This window comes from Rattus norvegicus, chromosome 14 (assembly GCF_021556685.1).
Source record: "Rattus norvegicus strain SHRSP/BbbUtx chromosome 14, alternate assembly SHRSP_T2T, whole genome shotgun sequence".
NCBI lineage: Eukaryota > Metazoa > Chordata > Mammalia > Rodentia > Muridae > Rattus > Rattus norvegicus.
Window position 1 is genome coordinate 41,155,595 of NC_141547.1, and position 6,822 is coordinate 41,162,416.

Here is a 6,822-nt window from a genome sequence, read left to right on the forward strand (position 1 = left end):
GACCATCTGCAGGGTTCCCTTCTTGTGCAGTCCTGCATAGTGTGTCTTTTCTCCTCCTTCTCTCCTCTAGAGCCAACCATCAAGCATGAGATATTATTCCAGCTTGGTCAGTTACACAATACCTCATCCCCAGGGGCAGCTCTCGAGAACCTTACATTCTGGTGTGGATCAACAAAAGGAAACCATGAAGTGCCATGGCCAAACCAATCAGGGACAAGACTCAGGAGGTGGGAGAGGGAGAGGGCTTGCTGTTTGGTACGGGAAAAGCGTCACTGACGAAGCAGCAATGGAATAAACATTTGAAGCAACAAGGCAGGTGGTATAGGTGTGTGCAGACCATTTCAGGAAGTGCATGTGAGCAGAGGACACACAGGAAAAAAGCAGAAAGGAGGCCAGCCTCTGAAACATGTGTTTTTTTGTTTGTTTGTTTGTTTTTTTGATTTTTTTTTGGTGCAGCAAACTTTATTGATGATATTCAAGAGAGAAGGGAGGGCTCTCTAGGCCCCTCCTGTTATTATGGGGGTCTGGGATGAAATTGTGAGGGAGATGCTCAGTGTTGGGGCTGAGTTGGGATGGGGACTCCTCAGCAACTGAGGGCCTCTCTCTTGCTCTCAGTATCCTTGCTGGGCTGGGGTGAGTGGTCCAGGGTTTCTTACTCCTTGGAGGCCATGTAGGCCATGAGGTCCACCACCCTGTTGCTGTAGCCATATTCATTGTCATACCAGGAAATGAGCTTTACAAAGTTGTCATTGAGAGCAATGCCAGCCCCAGCATCAAAGGTGGAAGAGTGGGAGTTGCTGTTGAAGTCGCAGGAGACAATCTGGTCCTCAGTGTAGCCCAGGATGCCCTTTAGTGGGCCCTCAGACGCCTGCTTCACCACCTTCTTGATGTCATCATACTTGGCAGGTTTCTCCAGGCGGCAGGTCAGATCCACAACGGATACATTGGGGGTAGGAACATGGAAAGCCATGCCAGGGAGCTTCCCGTTCAGCTCTGGGATGACCTTGCCCACAGCCTTGGCAGCACCAGTGGATGCAGGGTGATGTTCTGGGCTGCCCCACGGCCATCACGCCACAGCTTTCCAGAGGGGCCATCCACAGTCTTCTGAGTGGCAGTGATGGCATGGACTGTAGTCATGAGCCCTTCTATGATGCCAAAGTTGTCATAGATGACCTTGGCCAGGGGGGCTAAGCAGTTGGTGATGCAGGATGCATTGCTGACAATCTTGAGGGAGTTGTCATATTTCTTGTGGTTCACACCCATCACAAACATGGGGGCATCGGCTGAAGGGGCGGAGATGATGACCCTTTTGGCCCCACCCTTCAGGTGAGCCCCAGCCGTCTCCATGGTGGTGAAGACACCAGTAGACTCCATGACATACTCAGCACCAGCATCACCCCATTTGATGTTAGCGGGATCTCGCCCCTGGAAGACGGTGATGGGCTTCCCGTTGATGACGAACTTCCCATTCTCAGCCTTGACTGTGCCGTTGAACTTGCCATGGGAAGAGTCATACGGGAACATGTAGACCATGTAGTTGAGGTTAATAAAGGGGTCATTGATGGCAACAATGTCCACTTTGCCAGATGCAGAGCCGAAGGCAGCCCTGGTAATCAGGCGCCCAATACGGCCAAATCCATTCACACCGACCTTCACCATCTTGTCTATGAGACGAGGCTGGCACTGCACAAGGAGATGCGGCTGTCTCTAGAACAGGGAGCAGCAGAGAGCCACATATGTGTTTTTAATGTTTGCTTTTTCTTTTTGCTCTGGATTGGAGAATCACTGCTCTAGTATGTTATTTATTTATTTATTTATTTATTTATTTATTTATTTATTTATTTATTTATTTATTGAAGATGTATTTTATGTGAGTACACTGATGCTCTCTTAGGACACACCAGAAGAGGGCATCGGATCCCATTACAGATGACTGTGAACTACCATGTGGTTGCTGGGAATTGAACTCAGAACCTCTGGAAGAGCAGTCAGTGCTCTTAACCACTGAGCCATCTCTCCAGCCCCTCAAGTATGTTTTTTTTTTTTGTTTTTTTGTTTTTTTTTTGGAGCTGGGGACCGAACCCAGGGCCTTGCGCTTCCTAGGCAAGCGCTCTACCACTGAGCTAAATCCCCAACCCCATCAAGTATGTTTTCTTAAATGAGTAATAAATGTTATGATTATAAAATTCGAGGAATTTGGCTGGCCATGCTCTTTGAGAAGCATAGGTGAATCCAGAAAAGCCAACACCTATTTATAGGAGTTGCTCAGGATGCTACTAAGTGAGCTCAGATTAGGATTCTACATCTCCCAACATTAGAGCTAGCCTGGCCATCACTGGTCTGTGATGTGCTGACAATCGCATGGCCTTAGAGGCCCCCCAAGAAAGCCAAAGGCCACAGCTACATGGTTCTTAGGCGAGATGACCAATATGCCATACCCTAGACCATCAGGAAGGAGTCTGCTCATGCAGCTGGTAATACTACCATCATACTTCCTTCTAGAAGGTTCCAAACTGGAACCTTGTATAACACACTATTCAGTAAATTTTGAGATAGGTTCTTATAGAGCACAGAAAATAGGCCAGTGAGAAGTGTCAGCAGGAGAGAACACAGCCACGCAAATCTGATGGTTGCTGGGAATTAAATCTGGGTTGGCTGGGGCACAGCTTTAACTGCTGAGTCATCTCTCCAGCCATCTCTCCAGAATGTTTTACATTCTTTTTTTTTTCCCCCCACCCCCGGAGCTGGGGACCGAACCCAGGACCTTGCGCTTGCTAGGCAAGCGCTCTACCACTGAGCTAAATCCCCAACCCCCAAAAAAATGTTTTAAAAGGAACTCAGATCTATCCAAGTGATTCCTTGTTCTTCAAGTGCTTGCAGTGGTAAGACGACCAACCCCTTAATGCTCCACAGACCTCAACCTGACCATCAGAGCTCCAGGAGGGTCTGAGAGTCCATTTCTTTTGAATAGAATTTATTGGAGCAGATGACAGCATTCGTCCAGAACAGCAGCATTTCACTATGCTGAGAGTTCCTCCAGGTACAGACTAATTTACACAACATTCAAGAGCTCATTTCTTAGAAACAGAAAACTCCTTTTGAGTTACCTGGGCACACTGACTTCCAGTTTTCACCTGTGAAAGCTTTTTGGCGATGCTTGGGTGGGCATTGAGTAAACTGACACAAACCCTCAGAGTCACATAAATTACCAGTCTGGGCAGGAATTTTTGAGAGCTCAGGAACAGTTCTTAGGACCCATCTGTCCCTGAATGTTTAGACTGAACCAGAGGTGGGAGTTCAAATGTTTCATTTTCTAAATGACAAATTTACTTGTACAAAATAACACTAGTTGGTGTCCTTAAATGGTCCTCAAGCTAATTAGTTATAGCAATACAATTTTGTCAGAGCCAAGCCAGGCTTGGAGATGGCTCTGTGGATAAAGTACTTGCTGGCCTTGCAAGTGAGGACCAGAGTTCCAATTCCCAGTGTCCACGTAAAAGCTGTACAGGCCGGAAGAACACCTGTAACCCCAACACTCAGGGATCCCTGGGACAAGCTGAAAGGCTAGACTAGCCATTGTTGGTGAGCTCTGAGTTTAGTAAGAGACTCAGTAAATAGAGAGCAACTAAAGTCACCCAATGTCATTTAGAGGCCACTGTGCTGCACACGTTTTGCATGTGCACCTACACACATACATTCGCATACCACATATCCAGACACACGGGGGAAGAGTGTAGTGGCTTGAGTGAGAATGGCTCCCATAGGCTCATATGTTTGCATCCTTAGTCCCCAGTTGGTGAACTATTTAAGACAGAATAGGATTCGAAGGTGTGGCCTTGTTGCAGGGAGTATGTCACAAGGGGTGGGTTTTGCAGTTTCAAAAGCCCACACCAGGCCCAGGAGCTCTCTGCCTGTGGAGTGGGATATGAAGTTTGCAGCTACTGCCCCTGCACCGTGCTTCCTCCCCCTGCTCCCCCGTGATCATGGACTAACCTCTCAAACTGTAAGCACCACTATCACTTTCTTTTATAAGAGCTGCCTTGGTCGTGCTGTCTCTTCACATAGAGAAATCCCAACTAAGACAAAAAGCTACAATTTCTTCCTCAGGTTAGGTTCTACTCCGTTGTGTGCCACAGACAGCAGACAGTAGAGAGATTAGGGTGACGTCACCGCGATGGAGACATACGAAGGGACTGCCTGTGCCAAGAGAAGTGCTCTGTGTCTGCACCACACTAGCCAGTGATCACAGCGGCAGCAGGGCACATAAAACCATGCCCAATGCAGTCGGAGTTCACCTAAACAATGTCCTGCTACTGGGAGCTACCATAGAACACAGCATAATCCTCTGGGAAACGGGGTGACTCTCAGTTAACGCAAAATGGGGAACTGGTTGAGGGTTCTTCATTTTTGAATTCTAATTTTTCTTTTGAAGGGCTTTGTTTTCATGTGTATGAAACGTCCGTGTGCACGATGCGCCCAGAGGCCAGGGGGAGCCAAAGCTCCTGGAACTGAGGCTACAGATGGCTGTGAGCAGCTCGACGATGTAGCTGACGTAGCTGATGTGCAGTGAGTGCTTTTAAGAAACTGAGCCTCTGCAGCCTTGCTGAGTACTCTTTAAGGACAAGCGCTCGCTGGTATACGGTATTTTACAGCCCTTGTAGAACAAAGGAAGGAAGTCCATGTGCGAACACATATTTGAGGTCCTCCCAGGCCAAGCCAAATACTTGTAATATCAGTTGTTCCTAGGTGGAAAATGTTTGGGCTGGGAGAGTGTTCCCTACAAATGCCACGACAGTCATTGTACTCTAGCAAACGTAAAATATGTCCTAGCCATATGCTAATAATTACTATTTAATGTTGTGAGACCAAGAGAACAGTTATAAGAAGGATCATGAATGACAGATTGTTAGAAGGTGTGACTATCATTTTTAGGGTAAAATGAGACATCACGTATTTTAGCTCTTTAACATGTTAAGAAAAAAAGGATACATGTTCAAAAGCCATTCATTTATTTGGGGGGGGGGGGAATCCCAATTAAGAGGTGGGTTGCTCTTACTTACCTGTCACATTATGGCAAAGTAAATCCGGAGAGGCTGGGACTCTTTTAATCTGTCAGTTAAATCAGACAGACAAAACACAATGAAATAGAGATGAAAATTTCCTTTTCCCATAAAACCAAGTCTAGGAATGAAATTTAAAAATTGCACGTATAAAAGAGTCAAACGAATCTTCAATATATATGCTTTCCAAAGTTCCATCTCGGAGGCAGGATGTGGGACTCGGGGCCAACAATCTCTGAATGAACGCTGTACCTTCAATTCTTCGCTTCACTGACTTCTGACAGTTTGGCAAATTGGGGGTCATCACATCTGAGAGAAATGTCAGCAAGGCTTCACAAATGTGATCTGAGAGGATAGTACAGACTCCAGATGCCCATGCCACTCTCTGAAGCGTCTCTGTAGGCCATGATACTTTTAGCAAAAGCATCACCCAGCTACAAAATATCAAAGCGGCACTGAAAAGCTGTGCACCCCAAACTCTTGGGGTAATTGGGGATATTTGAGTATGGGGGAGGGGAAACGGGGATTGGGATTAACCTTAGGAAACTGATTCTAATTCAGGGGTTCCTTAGCATTCACAATGGAGACAATGGAGACTCCTGGCCACCAAGACATTCTACTTAGTAAAGATTTCTTGGGCTGCCAAGATGGCCCACAGGGTAAAAGTGCTTGCCCCACGAACCTGATAACCTGAGTTCCACTCCCTGGAATCCATGTAAAAGTGACCGGCGGCTCAGGTCCGTAATCCCAGCCTACTCCTGGGCCACCAGTGAGGCAGGACAGCTTGCATATGTAGCAATTGTGCTGTAGCCAACACGAGGTGTAGCCTCACCTGCATGAGCTCACTGTCACTATTGAACGCTGGGAAGCCAAGAAAACATTTATATGTAGGATAATGAATGGCAAATCCTGTCAGAAGGTATGAATATAATTTTTAGTATTACAGTGCTTCAGAAACGAGGGGGAAACAGAGAACCAACTCCTGCAAGGCTGTGCTCGGATTTCCATGCTGGAATGCGTATGCACTGGGCGCACACACGCACACACATACACACACACATACACACACATACACACACACATACACACACACACACACACACACACACAGACACACACACACACACACACACACCATCAATCGATAAGTTAATTGCTCTTTTGGTTTTGGTTTTTCCAGACAGGGTTTCCTTGTGTAGCCCTGGCTATCCTCGAACTCAGAGATCCACCTACCTCTGCCTCCCAAGTGCGGGATTAATGGCGTGCTGGAAGATTATACTTTTTTAAAAAAGAAATTTAAAACTTGGATAATTTATGCATCTTTCTTAAAAACTAAGGTCTTGTTTTCTAAATTCTTATTTTTGTTTTTCTTTAATTAAATATTTACCTAAGTCTTGCTTTGGTTCATAGCATTTAAACACACAAATGTGTGTGTCAGTGACGGACTCAGGTCATCTGGCTTAGCAGCAAGTGAGTCCTTTTATCTAATCCATCTCATTGGTTCTGGTTTTAAAATTGTAATTTGGCTTTAGTTCAGAGGAAAAAAATGGGGTCATCCATTTCCTGTCTTCACACACACTTCCAGACATGCTGCATCCTTTTATGCCAAATTTATATGAAGCCTCCTAAACTACTAGAACAAGAAAGACATATTTTCAAGTTATTATTTAAGGTTATATGCTTAACCCAAATCAGATTCAAAAATTAAAAGAAATGTGAGGAACTGGTCTTTCTGTATATGTATGCACATATGCACTTAAGT

General features: G+C 45.7%; 1 pseudogene across 1 annotated transcript; it reads right to left on the reverse strand.

The window, feature by feature from the left end:
• Positions 1–427: 427 nt before the first annotated feature.
• Positions 428–1,732, reverse strand: LOC148001326 (glyceraldehyde-3-phosphate dehydrogenase pseudogene; annotated as a pseudogene). Its single transcript, XR_015637419.1, has one exon. The product of XR_015637419.1 is annotated as a glyceraldehyde-3-phosphate dehydrogenase pseudogene (transcript).
• Between the last annotated feature and the right edge of the window lie 5,090 nt (positions 1,733–6,822).